Raw genomic sequence first — 18173 nt, 5'->3', positions numbered from 1 at the left:
TTAACAGGATAGATCTGCAGCCTATTGGCAGCTAGTAAATGGACTTGAAGCTCAATGAACTGCTGAACACCAGAAAAAAAGCAGTGAAACAAAGACTCTCTGCCCCTCTGACACAGACCAAAGATGGACCCTATCGCCATCTGTAGTGGAGCCCTCACATGATCTGACAGGCAACTATTTCTACTGCATTAAGAGGTCTCGGGTTTATGCAAGTGTGTTGCATCAAAGACCGCAGGGAGTGGTCCCTTTAGACCGTATTGGGTAAGGGATAAACCGGGCAAGAGAAATGGAGGCCAGCGGTGGCAACAAATCTGTAAAAAGACAAAGCACTGAGGATCATAGCATAAGCTGGTTGTCAAGTGTGTTATGTTTCATTTAAATGATGGAAAGCAATGTCTGTTGTAGGCAACCATAGCAAACAGAGGGTAACAAGTCTAATAAGCAAATCCAGCAAAGACAATTGCTTTTGACAAAAATGGAAGCAGAGAGAGATGTACAGTAACAATCTGTCCAAGTGCAAATGTTTTAGGTAAAATGCCGGCCTCACTAATGTATCGTGTTGGAATAGATTTGACATTGATTCATTAATCCTAGCTCATCTTGATTACATCTGTAGTGGTAAGCTATTTTCTGGCCTTTCACAAAGACAGCCCATGGTGGAAAATGTTGACAAATGGGAGAAGAAAAAAAAAAACTACCAAGGTACTGCAATGAGGTAGACTGAGTCAAAATCACTATTGTGTGCACTGGGCTTGGGCGGCACAAATTAAAGAGGAAAAAAATAGGCAGGAGGAGGAGAGAGGGGAAAATGCAGATGGGGTATTATTTTTCTTTTTGTATCCCATCTAATTGCAATCATAGGCAGATGTCTGAAAGTGTGACAGCATCAGCAGAATTGCTGCTGAGAGCACAGAATCTTTGTCTAAAAATAATCAGACATTCTGTGTGCTGCTGTTTGTTATAATGGTAATCGATGCTGGAGGCTTTGAATTCCATCAATTTATAGATCCACTCTGTTCTGCCTGGTGACTGTACTGCCTCACAACCCCCATACACACACCGACGCAAACACACACACACACGCACACACACACACACACACACACACACACACACACACACATGCAAGGCCTTGCACAAAAGAGACCGGGTGGGTACACATGCGTGCACACAGACACATGTGCGCTGACATCCGCACACAGAGGCTGCAGCAAGGCAGAGCAGGGACCAGTGTGTGATTAAGATAAGTGTAGTTTCCTTTCATACATTCCTTGTCGTCTCCTATTCTCTGCGAGGCACAAGATTGTCCATAGCTGCCTGAGTTTATCCCCGCATCTCAGACGCCACATTTGAAAGAGGGTACTGATCAATAAATCAAATCACCACAATCAATGGCCCCAATCGCAGTCTAGTCTGGCCTCAACAATATTACTGGCAACCCCCCCCCCCCCCCCCCCCCCCCCCCCCCCCCCCCCTCCCCCTCTCCCCTCCTGCCACTGAGGGAGGAGGGAGCGTTTCTGAGGGAGGGGGGGTGGAGAGGTGCGGGAACAAGCGCACATTCGTGCATGTCCATGTGAAAGATCCTAAATGAACTCTTATCTGGCCTCCTTGGTCTGAGTTAAGGGCAGAACAGGCAGACAGCAGCGTGTGTGTGTGTGTGTGTGTGTCAGGCGGAGGGGGCCGGGGCAGGAGGAGGAGCCTCTAACCTCCATGAGCCGGCACTAGGAACGTGAGCTGAGCGAGCACACGGCCTCTGACAGGGAAGCGCCGGGGGGCTGCTATCACCTGGCGTCTCCCTCCATCTGTTTACCACCCAATGGTGCTCCTTCACTTCTACTTTCAATCAGCTTGGCTAGGGCTGCTCCAATTCACACCACCGTCCGTCACACTGTTGTCAGACATGGGTCAAATACTATTTGCATATAATACTGAGAGGATGTTTTGACCTGCTGTGGGTGCCAGATGGGTGGAGTTAACCCCATAACCCATTAACCCTATCTAGAAAAGGTCAGTTGCCAGGTAGTGGTCAAAGGGTTGCACTACTCTTTTTATGGCACTGGGAGTAAAGACCCCAGGATGGACACTTCAAAATTTTAATACGCTTATTTGCATTTTTTTCTCTTGTGTCTGTCTGTCTGTTAAATATAAGATAGATAGATAGATAGATAGATAGATAGATAGATAGATAGATAGATAGATAGATAGATAGATAGATAGATAGATAGATAGATAGATAGATTGATAGATTGATACTTTATTCATCCAAAAGGAAATTTTAGATAAAGCTACGGCCAGGAGATTAGGGCTGCAACTAACGATTATTCTCACAGTCGATCCATCTGTTGGGAATCCGACCTGCGGCCCTTTGCCGCGTGTCATCCCCCAACTCTCCCACCTTTCCTGTCTATCCACTGTCACTCTGAAATAAAAGGGAAAAAAGTCCCCCAAAAAATAATCTTAAAAAAAAAAAACTTCTCTTGATTAATCGATTAGTTGTTTGGTCTGTAAAATGTCAAAGAAAATGGTGAAAAATGTGGATCAGTGTTTCCCAACCGCCCAAGACAACGTCCTCCAATGTCTTCATTTGTCCACAACTCAAAGATATTCAGTTTACTGTCACAGAGGAGAGACGCAACTAGAAAATATTCACTTTTAACAAGCTGCAATCAGAGAATTTTATGAGAGAAGGAAATGACTCAAACCGACTAATTCTCAAAACAGTTGCCGATTGATATAAAAGTTGGCAACTAATCAATTAATCAATTAATGTTTGCGGCTCTACAGGAGATGATTAGCGCAGTTTAGCATGAAGATTGAGACACTAGCTGTTTTCCAGTGTTTCCAGTCTTTCTGCTAAGCCGATGCGTTATGCTAAGCTAATTGTCTTGTGGCAGTTGATTCATGTTTAACAGATATGTTTGGCATTTGTTTTCTTCACTTAACATTCGACGAGACAGCGAATGACGTGCGTTTCTCTCCTGGTAATTGTATCATGACCCCTCCACTTTATCTTGCGTCCCATTTTGGGCGGGTCCCAAACCCCGGGTTGGGAATCCCTGCCCTACGGATCACTCACACCGCTACTGTCCACTCTGCAGCAGCAATACTGACTGAGCAGTGCAGCAGTATGTAGGTAGCGTATAGATTGCGAGGACTTACCAACGAAGGAAATCACGTTGAATTTTGACGCCTCTCTAAACTCTGGACTGGTAAGTCTGATAAATCATCCAAAATAATTAATCCCCAGTCAGTCAGGCTGTCTTCAAACAGCATGCTAAATCTTACAAAAGGAAGGAGAAGCATGTGAGCGTTACAACCGTCAGCAAAAGGTGTGACTGGTGTTGTCAGCCATTATTCGTCATACCCTGCTTCATTTAGAGAGTTTTTGGCGCCTGATGCACCAGAGCACAGCCTACTTGTCAACACTTCTCTCTCTTTAATTCCAACATGCACACATGGACCAACATGCACACACGCACATATCTTATTTCTCACTCATTTTCTGGTAACACATCTTAGTATGATCAGGGAGGCTGTATTTCCATCTATTGTCAAGTCTTATTCTAACTACTATCAAGTGGCATCATGGAAACATCTTATTACAGCCCTTTCAAAAGAACCTGTATCCAATCTGGATCCAATGAATAACTTTAAATGTCCTCCAATTAGAAACTTCAAATTACAATCTATGACTGAATGATCCAAACGAAGGCCAATTACAACACCTTATTTATCATCATTAAGACCGACCATTGTTCTGCTCCTTTCAAACTCTGTGGTTACAATCACGGTGTCTATTGTCATTGTGTGGTACATGCAGGCTGACTAATTACACAGTCCTGTGATTCATTAGCAGACTAGTGGGTTGAAAGCTGAGAGAAGACACGATAACCTCAGTCAGCCATATGATCAACCCAAATGTGAGTATGGAAGAGTGACAGGGAGGTTTCACAAATGCCAAGAGCCCACAAAAAAAAAAAAAAAAAAAGAAAACGCCAGTGCACACCAAACTGAAGTTGGATGATGATGGTACGAACTTGAGCAACAAAATTGGGGACAAGGTTTGTTATTTTTCCCTGTTTCTTTTAAAGTGGGAAGAGGGGGGCACCGTGGGGGACGTCTGTGAAGCTTCACCATTGAGGTCAGTTGGTGGGAGAGGAGAAGGGCTCCAAAGATGCAGCCATCATCGCAATGGCCCACTTTCACCTGAAACGACGAGCTGGAGCGATGCAACACAGCTAACCTGCGATTGTTTATTCTCTCTTAAGAAATGTCAATCTGTTCGCTCTCAGGTGTGCTGCTCTTCCTCTTGTTTTTGTTGTTTTCTACCCCTACTCTCTCCGTTTTCCCTTGTCGATTGCCGCGAGATCAAAGCGACGCCGCTGGAAGAATCTGAATATTTCAGGTGTGGAGAGAGGGCTGCGTTTCACACCACCTGTGTAGCGCTGAGAGACAGGTCCCTCCTCTCGCTCAGACTCAGTTAGTGGGGCCCCTGGGGCCTGGCGACATAAACCGGGGCCACCTGTCTGAGAGAGAGAGGGAACACTCCTTTACCCTCCTTCTCTCCGTCACACTTTCATTTTACAGCATTTGAACCAAAAATAAATGAATCTAAATAGAGCGGTGAGAGTGGGAATAAAACCAGTGCTGACAACAAGCAGCTGAGAGCTTTGAGCGCAGTCACAAAGGCTCCGAGATCTGGCAGACGAGTTCCGTTGCCGCAGAATGGGAGCAGCCACTTGAAAGGGCAGTTTATACATGAATAATTTTATAATGTGCACTGTTGTGCAACAGAAGGTAGCTCTCGAAAATAAATGATTAGCCTGGTCCAGAGAATCGGCAGGATTATTCTCTGCCATGACATAGTGCACAGTGCGGAGCAGGTTTCTGGGAGATGATTCGCATCACATCATCAGGGCCGCCATGTCTGACCCAAAGCAAATAACAAGTATCCCTGATGTCCGCGCCAGTCTTAGCAGTTTGATGTAGCTGCTCTCCTTGGAGGGCTGCGTGCCTTGACATGTGTGCATGTGTAAGCACTTGTGCAAGCGAGTGTGTATGTGCATGTGTGTGGACGTGTGTTCAGGGGGGCGTGGAGCAGGTTCCACACTACCAGTTCCCAGCCATGTCTCTCAAAAGGGCCGTAAAGTCTTTACAGCAAATTCCTTACATTCATCTGTGTCAGAGCACTCGGCACACATTAGGCGTTTACACGGGAGGAAACACAATCTATTTGATGCTACACTGCCCACACGTCCAGAGCCCTCCTCCCCACACTGGAGATTCACAGTGTTTAACTTCCATTTCATATTCTGAACAGGCAGGCAGACAGGCAGGCGGGTGCAAGGAATGGACTCCATCTTGCTGTAAATCAGCATTTAAACGCCCGGCTAAATGTAATCTGGAAAGAGTCAACAAGAGGCCCTCGCATTACGCTGCTCAAGATATTTGTTTTTATCTATTCTGGAATGTGCAATTGATTTTTGTTGTTTCCCCTAATGATGTATGCAAACGGTGACACAAAAAAAAGAAGAAGTCACACTTCAGGTTTTTTCCCCGGCTGCTGCTGCTCCCCATCTTTTAATATCAGTGGTGCTTATGAGAACAAGTGGAGGTTAATCTAGGGAGCGGGTCATAGCCAGTCGGCTCTTTGTAAATGTCAGCTGGGAGATCCAGGCCTCTCTTATTACCACACTAAACCAACAAGCCGGTCGGCTTCAAGATGGATGTGTGACTTGGTGGTGTCTCCCCCCCCCCACACACACACACACACACACACACACTTCTCACCGCGTCACAGACCAACCACTGCACAGAAAACCTTATTCATCAATCGATTTATCGCCATAAATCAGGCCAGGCTTTGATTGTATCAGCAAGTCATGCAATCAATCAATTAGTCAGGACCAAGCGGCCCAATTTGCCTAGAGAAAGATGAATGCTCCCCCACATCATCCATTTGGTTGTCCGTTTACCCATCAAACACGGCTGCTGTTGACTCCCAAGCCCAACGTGCATCCTTTTATCGATTTCTGCAGATTAAACTTGCAAAGGAATCAAAGGACCCTTAGCTGACTGGGAATAATTCTGCCTTTTTCATTTGTTGTGAAGTATTTTTCTGCGCTCCCCTTTGATGGTGTTGCCTCATATCATTATAACAAAGTGTGAACATTAAAGTGTCTATATTATGAAGAAGAAGAAAAAAATCAAATTTTCTGGGATTTAGGGTGTTATTTGGTGTCTCTGGTAATTCCACACACATACACACTTGAGAAAAAAACATCCATGTTCTGAGTGAGATACGGTTTCTGAATGTCCACTGCCTTCAGTCTCAGGTTGAGCTGTTCAAAATCGCCACGGCTTTCTACGTCACTAGCCTATAATCCACAAAAGAACTACTTCCATGTCCCTGTTCTGCAGGTATTCCACAAGTGGGAGAAGTCCCAGCTGATCCTGAGTTATCTAGCTGATGTGATCTTAACTAGCTACTGCACATGTGTGACTCCCAACAAAGACAGTATAGAAGGGAGATGTCTCACTCTGTAAGTAAGACAAGTGAGATGTCTCACTCGGTAGCGAAAACTGAGACCTAAACACACAGGGTGAAAACAGGATCTGGAGCAATGTGCAGTACAACAAAAATATGTTTAATTTTTTTACTAAAACCATGTAAACCTATTCTGGTATAATACAATTATGAACCTGAAAATGAGCAAAATATGGGCGCTTTAAAATCCAGACTACAGAGCTCCTGTGAGTGATCCAGCAGAGTGAAGTAATAAGAGAATAATGCTTAAAAGTAACTAGCCACTCTGAGAAAAAAAGCAAAATGGGACAAATCATGGATTATTATGAGCCAGCCCTACCAAGGTTTATATGGCAAGGCAAAGGGGAGTGAGGGGGACTAAGCATGGAAACAGCTGGATGAACAAACTGTGGAAAACATATGTATAATGACAAATTTGTTTCATATTTTATCCCAACTGTGAATTCCAATCCACATTGTGACACCCGCTGCCTCGGTCCAATGCTTCCCATCTGCAACTCGGTGTCAGGATGTCTCCCAGGACGGGCTGGGAAACTTCGGGGACGACAAAAACCGACAGGAGCAAGTAGAGCACGACAGAGTGGGCTGCTGGAGCCTCGGTGTGCTTCTCCCCCAGCGGCGGGTTGCAATGTGGCAGACTGCGGAGCTGCAGTGGAAAGTTAAGAACACTGGGGACTCCCCGGGGAGAACGTCTGTGGTGGGATTAAAACCCCACCAGACCCGGTTCTACTTCACATCCTAAGACCCCACTGTGTTACAGCCAGGGGGGCCGCCGAGCAATCTGTGGGGGCTTTACAGTTCTGCCCCATCCTCCCCAAGCCTCACCATGTAATTAGAGATAAAGACAGAGGGCTCAGCTACTCAACCTCAATTCTACCGGCTTCACACAAGGCTGGCCACCCATAGCCCCCAAGGGAAGCCCTCAACACTGCCGCTACACCAGCACCTGTGTGCACCAGCTAGTTACAAACCCTATCATCTCCCAACCAACTGTTCCACAGACTAAACATGTAACATACAAGGTACGGTACATGATCATGATTCATTGGCGTTTGAATGTGGACCGTCCCTAAGTCGCTACACCATGATTTGCAACGTCTGTTTGCGTTTTTTGGGCGGGATATTCCATTAAAGGTGTGCGTCATGGAAGCTTGATATTGTAAAATAAAAAACAATAACCACAGCAAATAAGTAATTTTTCTTCATATCTTCCTCCTCTAAAACTTCATCTATGAAGGTGGAAAAAATGTGGAGGATAACGCAGAGAAGGAACTCTCGACTATATTCAAGAAACACAAAATTATACTACGGAGGGATCCATTATTCATCTCAGATACATTTTTCATTTAGCAGTGGGCTGGATATGAGCAATGATGAATGCGTCGCCCAGGATGCAATTTGTATGTAAAATAACACAAGATTACAGAATATGTTTTAAGTGCAAATGCAGTTTGTTGCCCTCTAAGTAGAAAATGCATTCCAACAAAAAGAAATAAGACCTGAGCCCCGTGATGTTGCCTCATAAAAATCACTTAGCCTATAGCTAGGCCCCTCGCCAGTCCTTATAAAAGGGTCACAATGAAAGGCTCAAGTGATGAATGAGCCAACTGGAGTAGATTTTCATTCATACAACATATACTACCTCTTGGCAGGCAATTTGAAAATGTGGGATAAGTAAACTGAATAACTAAGGCTAATTCAACTTACATCCAGCTCGGCAGCGCGTTTCCTTGAATTCCACACAGTTTTGCAGTGAATGCACAGAGAGCACGGTTAGATACGTGTCTACGCCCAAGTGCACACAAACATGCTACAATGTTCCGGTGCCTGCCAGGCATCCACATGTTCCTCTCAGGACTCGCTCTCTCCTCATCAGCTTCACTCGTTGCACACCGTTTCAATTCAGTGCCTCTCAAAGAGATACAAAGAGCCTTCCCCTGCATTCACAATACCAAGATTGAACACAGCCTCCTAACACAAGACATGCCCACCACAGAGCATGTAATACAACTCATTACTGGGCATGCAGGGTGCAGAGGGCTGTGATGGGAGAGACAAGCACATCGGGGAGCAAACAAGGGCGCTTACACCAACATCTCCATCTTTTCTCACAACTAACAGAGCTCTAAAACCAGCCTTAATAAGTAAAGCAATCCGATTGATCTTTTTGGGAAGGTTCTCTGAAATAAGTCTGTCAACAGTGGTTGAACTAAGGGCGAAACCAGAAATACGGTTAACACTTTAGGTGAAAGTGCCACAGAGCCTGCAGGCCCATGGACATCCCTAGTCCCATGATGGATAGCACGCAGTAGGACTGTGCAATTAATCTGAATTCTAATCGCGATTAATTATTCGACTCATAATGATCACAGAAACAGAATAATCGAGAAAAAAGATTATTTTTTTAAAGTAAAAAAAAAAAGGGAAAGTACAGTATTTTACCGTTCTAGTGTTTTCACTGTTGATTTGATTAACTTTTTAAAGTTCAATAATTGCAATATCTTTCCAAAAGGTTAATGAATACTCGTGATTTCAACATTGACCCAAATAATCACGATTAGGATTTTTTTTTCCATAATCGAGCAGGCAAATTCAGGTCTAAATTATGACTTTCCCCTCATACCTCTCCAAAACTGTGGGTGACCCACAAGCAAAGTGTGTCCAATCGCAAACAGGCCGGGGTAAAAGTGTATCTGGGTCAGCCACATTGATCTCTGCCCCTCACTGCATGGCTCTGGGGTCAGGGTTTTGTGTGCTGACAAGGGGCGGGGGGCAAAAATTTTGGAGCGTGTGATGGCAGAGAGGGGAAGCTGTGTTTGAAGAAGAAGGACGGCAAATCCGATCTTCCACCGATGCACACGGCCTCATGAACATTCCTTAACCTCAAGGCAATCGCTTGACCCGAGGCAAAGCATTACACACTTTAAAAAAAAGACAGGAACTTCAGAGCATTGGAGCTTCAAGCTGGGAATCAATGGGGCCACAGGTGCAAACATTTTCTGCACCGCCAATGCCATTTTTGGGGGATTTCTTTTTTTTTTTTTTTACCCCTCGCAGGTTTACAGTGGAATCTGTTTTTGCACGGTGTTCATGTTAATGTCAGCAGTAATAAAGACTTGCAGCACAAAAAAACAATAAAAAATGAGCGCGAGCTGGAGACAGCTTTTGGAGGTGAGCTGGAAACAGCGTGGGGAGCCGGCAGAGAGGGCAGGATGTGAGGAGTCTGTCAACTTCTCCCTGTCTGCTCCTGCGTTTGCTCGCTTCAGACTGAGGGGAGCAAATGGGCCTAATTCACACTGGCTGTGTGTGAATGTCTCTGCTGTCTAGCAGCGTGAGCGGGAATTAGATCTATGGTTTGTAGCCTTCATCCCTTCCCAGACAGACTTGTTCCGGCTCAGAGGCGCTGGCTAATCCGCACCTCTCTCCCGCTTGCACTCCCGGAAAATGACTTCACACAGCTGCCGCGAACGCCCAACGCAGCAATTCTCGTCTGACTGAACTCCCCCCTACTAAAAAAAAAAAAAAATGCCTCAGCAAACCTCCCATAGCTCATTTAACATACCAATTCCTCCCCAAAGCCCAGCCTGCCCCCCTCTTAAGAGATGAAAATAAGGAAAACAACTACAGCCCCACTTGATAATTTAAGGGCCCTTTTCTCCAGAGAGCTGTCAAAACCAGCAGTAGGAATTCAAAGAGGTACACTGGTAGTGCAGTGGGGAGTAGTTTGGTTTCAGCTATCCATGTGTGTCTAACTATTAGAAACCAGGTAGGACGTTCATGAAGCTGCACGGGTATTTATGTCACCCTCTGGGTGTCATATGGCCCCTCCAGCTCTTCCATGACCCGCTCCCCCTGCCTGTGAAGTGAATGTCACTTCATAGCAAGAACTCTGGGAACACAAAGCCAAGTGAGTTCTCACATTAAAGCCAAGATCTTGGCCAGGTGGTTTCTTCTAATTCTTCTAAGGACAGGCTGTCCATACTAGATAGAGACGGCTGCTCCCAGGCACAGTGGTAAATTTGGGTCACGAAGGGTAACGCCAGATAATAGCAGGGCCACTCAGACAACACTCCAGCCTTGAGGACAGGAAACCATGAGAGGTCTTTGTATGAACCAAAGCCTACCTAACGGCTTGCATCCATGTCATGAATACCCCATCTACCAAACTGTGCCGTTAAGCCATGAAGAAAGGGTTTTTCTAGATCTTCAAGTGGCATTTTGAATATCCGGGGAAAGCTGTAAAGTTTACAGTAAGTCAAGAAGGAAAAAAAATTGGAAAAAAGTGAAAGGGGATTGTCTTTCATGTGCTCAAATTTAAGCATTTTAAGCAGGATGCTGCGTGAAGTGCAATGTAGTTCTCAAGAACTCCTTAGGCAGCAGTGAGAAACAAGTGATATTACAAGAAAAGGAGAATGATTAAAGCCTAATACAGCATAGCAGAGAGGGGAGAGAGAGGTGATTTATCCCTTCACGGCCTTTTGACACTAAATTAAACTGTTGAGTCCATTCCCCCGTGCCAGCTAGTTATCTTTCCAGGCTAATTTAACACTATAATTTACATTCCATATAAAATACATCCTGATGTGGTGCTGTCAAGGCCGTACATCATTTGCAGAGAGTGCTCCAGTTTCAGTGAAAAGGACAGAATTAGATCATATTCATGATGCAATTAAACACTTCAGTGGGAATCGATGTAAAACCGATGAGCCCTGAAAACAATGCATATGGTTGAGAACATTAGAACACATTACCTAGCCTTGGATCCCTACGCTCCACAGACGCAATTTAAAATCCTCCACCACTCCACTCTCCATCTCTCCAGATTCATAACGCACAGCGATAATAAATTAATTTTTCACAAAATTATTCAACTACTAAATTGCCCATGGTAACTTGAGTATCAGATGAAAGTGATGTGAATTATTAAGTAGAGAAACTGTTTGTTCTCACCATGGGTGCAATAATTGGCCAAATGAGGAAGAGAAGGGGCGCAAGAGGGGCAGGTTACAGTAAAGGGAGATCTCGTAATAAACATCAGTGTTGATGTAAAAATGGGAAAACTCTGTCTGCCGCCTGGGCCTCCAGCTGGGTTGATGGTATCGACCAATTTCCCTTGGGCGCCAGTGTGGGTTTTCTTATGGATACAGAGAGGAGAACATTACGAGGCAACTGCTGCATATTCTCATATAAAACTGGCAACAGGCCCTCTGGAGCTGGCAAACCACTGCAACAGCCCGCCAATGTTACGCCATCTCACCACATTTTACATAATCAGACAGACAGCGCAGCAGACCACACACTCACACCGCTCCACTCCAGATCACATCAACTACCTGTCACACTCCTCTCCACAGCCCTCACACTCACTTTGATTGGCTTAGAGCCATATATTCACACAAAAAAAAAAGGTCTGATAGACCTGTTGTAAAGGAAACTACAAAAATACATTTCCCAGCACAATTTCAACTCATATTCCCATTAGTTACCCAAAGACCGAACTTGTTGGTAATAAGAAAGTAGACAAATGTGATCAAATTCATCCATACATGAGGGCAGAGGTGCAGCAATTTGTAACCATTTCTGACAGGATGAGTTGGCCTCTCCAACTGAAACAGTAATTATGCTTAATGGTCCTTTAATCTGTCCATCAGGCACGAGGTGAGGAGCCGGGTCAGCCTAAAGTGCTCCCGGCATCACAGTGTGTCAGGGTACAGTCAGAGGGGTGAAGTGCTCCACGAGGAGCGCCAGGACCACTCGCTTCAAAATACAGCAGGACACAGGCCTCCCTCCAACACACACATTAGTCAACAGACCACACACACACACCTACCTGGCCGCCTCCTGCATAAAAAAATGTTTACAAGTGGTCCACAGAGCAGTGAAAGCAGAAAAAAAGAAAACACGCTCTCCAGATAAGTATGACGTGAGCAAATGAGTGAGCAAGAATGTGGGTAAGCTTGATCTAATTTGACAAAATCCGGATTGTCCAGGTTGGAATGACTAATGTTGTGAACTTACGGTAATATTTCTGAACTACCTTGTCCAGTTGGTGCCCTGGCACTCTGCCATCTCCATTAATCTGTAACTCAGAAAGGATCTAAGTTTTCCCAGAATCACAACTGACGGAAAGTGAGTTTGGACTTCGGCTAATTCCAGTTCGCATTGGAAATTCCAGGTCGTGTCCTGTACATACCTCGACAGTCACGCGTGTCTGGGCGCCCCTTTACGCAGACAAAGCCGGGGCGGAGGGAGCATTCCAAGCAGAGAGATGGCACTAGGTCAACCCCAACAGTAATAGCAAAGACACAGAGCCCATACCAAAACAAGGGTGAATAAATAGCACCTTTGTACCCAGAGTCATTTGTACCCAACTCAGGCGCCTGGCTATCTCAGAGCCCATGGCAGATAGAGCTCCTAGCCCCAGCTATGCATCTGCACTTGTGCTGTATTTGTTATCTTGGACAAGCATTCTCCTTCCCTGTTTCACAGGCCAAATAGAGAAGGGGGAGAAAACAAATCACTCGTAGACCTACTCCTGTTGTTCCCTCAGCTGTCAACACTTCTCACAGACTTCACCCCCGCCTAGCCACATCGATACAGAGAAGTGACTGCCGTTTGCTTTATGATTGCCTTGTTTTATTCTCTCAGCCGAGCTTTTTCTCAGCCCCTCACAGCTCTAATCAGACCGCCTTGCCTGGACAACAGAGCCATTGTCTCTTTAAGTGAAAGAGGCAGTGGATCAGTGAATCCCTTTCCATTTTCCCGCTTTATTAGCCCAGCGGCACACTACTGTTTATACTAGTGGGTATTCTGTGTTTGCAGAGAACAATTACAGTATGACAAATGATCCGTCAATGCCATCTATCAGGCCAGAGCTGACAGGAATCCTATAGACAGGGCAGCCATTCGTCCCCCGCTCCCCATCTCTGGGGTCCCATGCTTTAGTATCCATGACAACGTGAAAGCCACTTGCCACGCTTGCCACTTCACAGTGAGAGATGAGCGCCCGTGAGTGGCTTTGAAAATTAGCCTTTGACAACCCATGTTCCACTGCGCTCCCACCCTCCTAGCCTACAGTCCAGCCCCTTTGGGGGGGCCTTCTAACAGTCCAGACCCTTTTTCACATTCAGGCTCACACAAACACAAAAGGCATAGACATAGCTAGGTGCTACCACAAACATAACCTTTTGAGGTATCACAGTGTCAAGTTTATTGTGCCTGAGCTATACGATTCTCAACATTAATCTCAACGCTACATTACCTATCCAGCAAGGGAAAAGAAAGGGAAGCACCAACTTGGCCAACATCCATAAAAATAAAATGGGTGAAATAAGAGAAAGGCGGAGAAGCGCCTGAATGCACATGAGCTGCCAGCACATTATCAGACGGAGACAACTGTCTGACCCTTCCTTCTCACAATTCATGAATGACTTTCTGAAAAACAATAGGTCTTTCCAAAAAAAAAAAAAAAAAAACTTTATTAAATTCTGGAAAGTATTTTTTTAATCAAGTCTCATTCCCTCACTTTTTTGGGGGGAATGCTGGCCGAAGCAGGAACAAATTGCAGTTGTGTAGTTGCAGCGCACATCACACTGTAATTCTTTTTAAAAGACACTGGGCGCCCGGGTCGCTCGGTTGGTAGAGCGGGCGCCCATAGCTGGAGATTTGCTCCTCGGCGTGGTGGGCCCGGGTTCAATTTCGACCTGCGGCCCTTTGCTGCATGTCGTTGCATTTCTCTCCCCTTTCATTTCTTCAGCTTTCCTGTCAATAAAGGCCTGAAAATGCCCCCCAAAAATGCAAAAAGACACTGTGATGTTAAAAAATTGCATTATATTTCATTCCATTCCATGCTTCATTTCAACATTGGAAATATGCGTGAAATATAGACGCATAAGCACGTGCAGACTACTAAACAGTGAGTAAAGTATTATGAGATGAGATGTTGAGGGCCAAGCTTCAATTCCCATTTGACTCCCAGACACACCTCTTTAGGGTTGTGTTTATGCCATAAACTACACTTGGGAGCTGAGGATCACATTACTAGCGTGAAAGGAAACAAACAAAGCTGTGCAAACGTGGTGCACTGTCAGAAGCAACGGCTTTACGCCTTGTGATTAATCATATTTGGAGAAACATTAAAGGGAAAGGAGGAAACTGGCTCCGGCACTAGGAGGTAAGGGTGTCAACTGATATAACCCACCACTGACATCAAGCAGAGCCAGCTAGCTCATTGATGTGGCAGCGTCTCATTTTCACCAGTTTGGAAGCAGACAGTTTTGCAGCGCCTTGCGGTTCTTAATTATCTTCCGACTTTGTCTAATTCAATCAACACAACTCAGATCTGGCTGCGAAATGGCACTCACATCCCCTCAAGCTCAGCAAGTCAAAAAACACTGAATAAGTGGAACAGTCAAACTGACAAAATGGCATAGCACATGAGAAATAACTACTATTTTATCTCCCGGGCTGAGACCTCATCCACAGAAGGAGGGGATGAGGCGAGGCTGAGAGAGCAACCAATCAGCCTTTTGTGTTAAGTTACGAGGCTGCGTTCAGGGGAGACACACACGAGTCAAATGCTTTGATGACGCTGCAGATGCTGCTTCGCTAAGCACCGAGCAGCGTGAGGTCACTCTGTTAGCCAAGACTTTTCAGGTCCCTTTGCTCAGATGCTTCCCGGAGAACCCAATATCCATTTTTTTACATTTTTTAATAGAATACAAGACAAACAAGCCGGTGATTGTGACCCACACACACACAAGAATTTAAAAGGTCATTAAGGATTAAATTGCTCGCCAATTTGCAGTCTAAAAAGTTAGTGGCATAATGAGAGGAGGTGGGATGGCTGAGACCATCCCCCGAAATCCTTTTCCACACCACCACTATTCCCACCCATTCACCTCCCATTTAATTCCGAGGGCCACAGCATTATTAGATTTTGACATTATTAGCTGAAATAGCAGAGAGGCCCTCTTGTCATTATAAAGCCTTTACTTTGCCGCTGACTGCCAAATCTGTTTTGCACTAGCTACAGACTGCCAAACCCAACAATGGCAGATTAGTGAAGCCCTTCTCCTGTTGCCGCAGAGGTTAATATAAAGTGACAGGGCTAAGTCCGCTCCGATTAAGTATGCTGAGAGATATTACGGCAGTTTGTTACATCAGATCATTATTGGATTAAACAGCATGCACAACAATGAAAGTTTAATTTTAATTTTCGGCGAGGAATATGAGGCAGGCCCTGAGACAGTGCTGTCAGAACAAAGGCAGTACTACAATACCTTCATGTTGTTGCTTCCCCTTTTTGCCATTGCTGGAGTGGCAGACATGAGAAAAAGATGATGGTAAGTGAGGATGTCAACCTTTAGATTTATTCTCCCTGAAGTGAATGCATTATTTATAAACCAACAAAACTCAACTGCACTTAACAAACCAGGATCTGATCAACTAAAAACATAAGGGGGGATAAAGTAGGTGTCAAAAATTAGAAGAGCAATTTAACTCCCCCCCCCCCCCCCCCCCCCCCCCCCCCCCCCCAAACGGCTTGGTCATCCACTGCTGTGCTGAGAGCCCAGTTGGCCGGTGCATTGTTAGCTCTGCAAGAGGTCACTGCACCTGACCAATAAGCTGTTATTAATCCTCACAGAGTCATCCATTAGCCCATCCAATTTTTATGACCCTCTTCTTTATTAGATGAGCTATCAGTTGTCCATATCTGGCAGAAATATGGACTTCCTCATCTGGTCTACAACACTCCCATCTTCCCGGAAGGTGTTGGCGTGCTGGGCCAGGTAGAGTGAACCTGAGGTCCAGCCAGGGGAGTGGGGGGAAGGGCAAATCTGCCAGTCTCCTGGGGTATTCCCTACTGCCCCGTTACCTCCGATAAATCTCAGTGCTTTACGATTAGGTACATAAAATGAGTCATAGATCTGGACGGTAAATAAGAGCTTGTCAGTGGGGCTGACGCCAGGCCCGGCTCCTCCTCCACCTCCTCCTCTGCCAGACGGTCCCTCTGTACCCCGGCCATCAGACTGCTGCTATTGAGCTGGGGCTAAAAAGGCTCCAATAAATAAGCCTGATATTTCCCTCAGGACGTCCACGGTGCCACCCTGAAGCATGCTTGCATACCCTGAACAAACAAAAACGTCCGGCGTCAAAAACAGGACTGTCTGGATGCTAACAATGTAACATTTCTTGTTTCCCGAATCATTTTCAAAATGCTATTGTGCTATTTGTTTCTAATTACTTCTCTCAAAAACAGAACAGCCAGGAAGTCAATGGATCAATCCATTTCAAGTATATTCTAACTGTATGCTGGACTCCAAGACACTGATGTCTTTTAATGGACCTTCAATCCATACTTGCAATTACGCATGCAAAATCTCCCATTAAGTAACTCCACTTACAGTGTATTTACTCGGTGCTGTTTGGGTGCTTTTCAGAGTGCGTCCTCTGTGAGGCTGAGAGAGCAGTGGCGAGATGACCTGAGGGAGGAGGGATGGTCTTCAAGTGCACTAACACAATGATGGACACTTCCTCTGCATCGCCAGCTAATCATCGTTGCCGATTCGTTTACACTGGTCCAAAATGACTCCCTGAATGACTGCCTTTGCATATTAAACAGACAAACAGACAATAGGGACACACTGTAGGAGGACATGAGAGCGGCTAAACACCAGCGGTGTCATGATAGTCTGGGGAACAGTAGACTCATAATACTCTATGTACAAATGGGAATCCACCGGCTGATTGATAGCATATTAAACAGAATTGTGTTACTGCCTATCCACTGCACATTTTGACAAGGCACCCGCAAAACTGTTTTCAACATACATCAGCACCTATTCAGCATAACTGCATATAAAGTGCACCGCATCTTTCTGAACCAGAAAAAGGAGGCTATCAGGAGAAAGAGGTCTGAAGAGGAAAGCAGAGCGAGTGCATGGCTACAGGCACGCAATCAGCTAAGAATTCAAAATCTCGCCCAGTTTATACAGTTCCATAATCAAAGAGCAAAGAAGGAAACAACACCATTGGCACAGCAGCAACGAGATTCAAAACATTTTCATTAGTGAGCAAAAAAAAAAAAAAGTACTTCTTAGTGAAAGCATTGCTTCTTTTTGGCATTAGTTTGATGTTTCAAAAAGGAAGATTAGATTAGAGGACAGGGGATTTTATGTCAAATCTGAACTCTGCAAAAGCCTTTTTTTTTACCAGTTACACTATCTGATTTATATTGTTGTTTATCCAAGTGTTTTATCCATTCTCAGTCAGAAAGTGGAGCACCAAAAATACGAAGCAATAGTAAAGCTCCAATAAATAAATGTAATTTAACTTTTTAATTACCATGTCTTGCCTCGGCCAATGAGGTCATGTTTCCGGGTTGGTTTTTGTCTGTTGTTTGTTGGTTTGTCTGTCTGTCAGTAGCCTTACAGAAGACCTACCTACCTACTATGGAGCTAGATTTGTTTCTTTATTACATTCTAGAAACTTAAAGATCTGAGAGAAAAAAAAATTTTGAGGGAAAAGGTTATCACACTGATAGCAAAAAAGCATTATATGAGAAAAAAAAAAATTTGAGAGCAAAAAATTATATTTGACTTTTTTAAACTCTCAGATATATATT

At 44.9% G+C, this 18173-nt stretch overlaps 1 protein-coding gene across 3 annotated transcripts in view; it reads right to left on the bottom strand.

The window, feature by feature from the left end:
- cux2b (cut-like homeobox 2b) overlaps window positions 1-18173 on the bottom strand; it is a 99058-nt gene that overhangs the window by 66272 nt on the left and 14613 nt on the right. Inside the window, exon 1 of one of the 3 annotated variants that reach the window (XM_034871692.1) lies at window positions 12741-12848. The exons of the other annotated variants lie outside the window; for them this stretch is intronic. The gene's annotated coding sequence lies outside the window, so the exon portion shown is untranslated. Of the gene's footprint in view, window positions 1-12740; window positions 12849-18173 lie in introns of those variants that run through there. 3 annotated transcript variants of the gene reach the window in all.

This window comes from Etheostoma cragini, chromosome 5, assembly GCF_013103735.1.
Source record: "Etheostoma cragini isolate CJK2018 chromosome 5, CSU_Ecrag_1.0, whole genome shotgun sequence".
Lineage (NCBI taxonomy): Eukaryota > Metazoa > Chordata > Actinopteri > Perciformes > Percidae > Etheostoma > Etheostoma cragini.
This window is presented reverse-complemented; position numbering and strand designations above follow the sequence as displayed.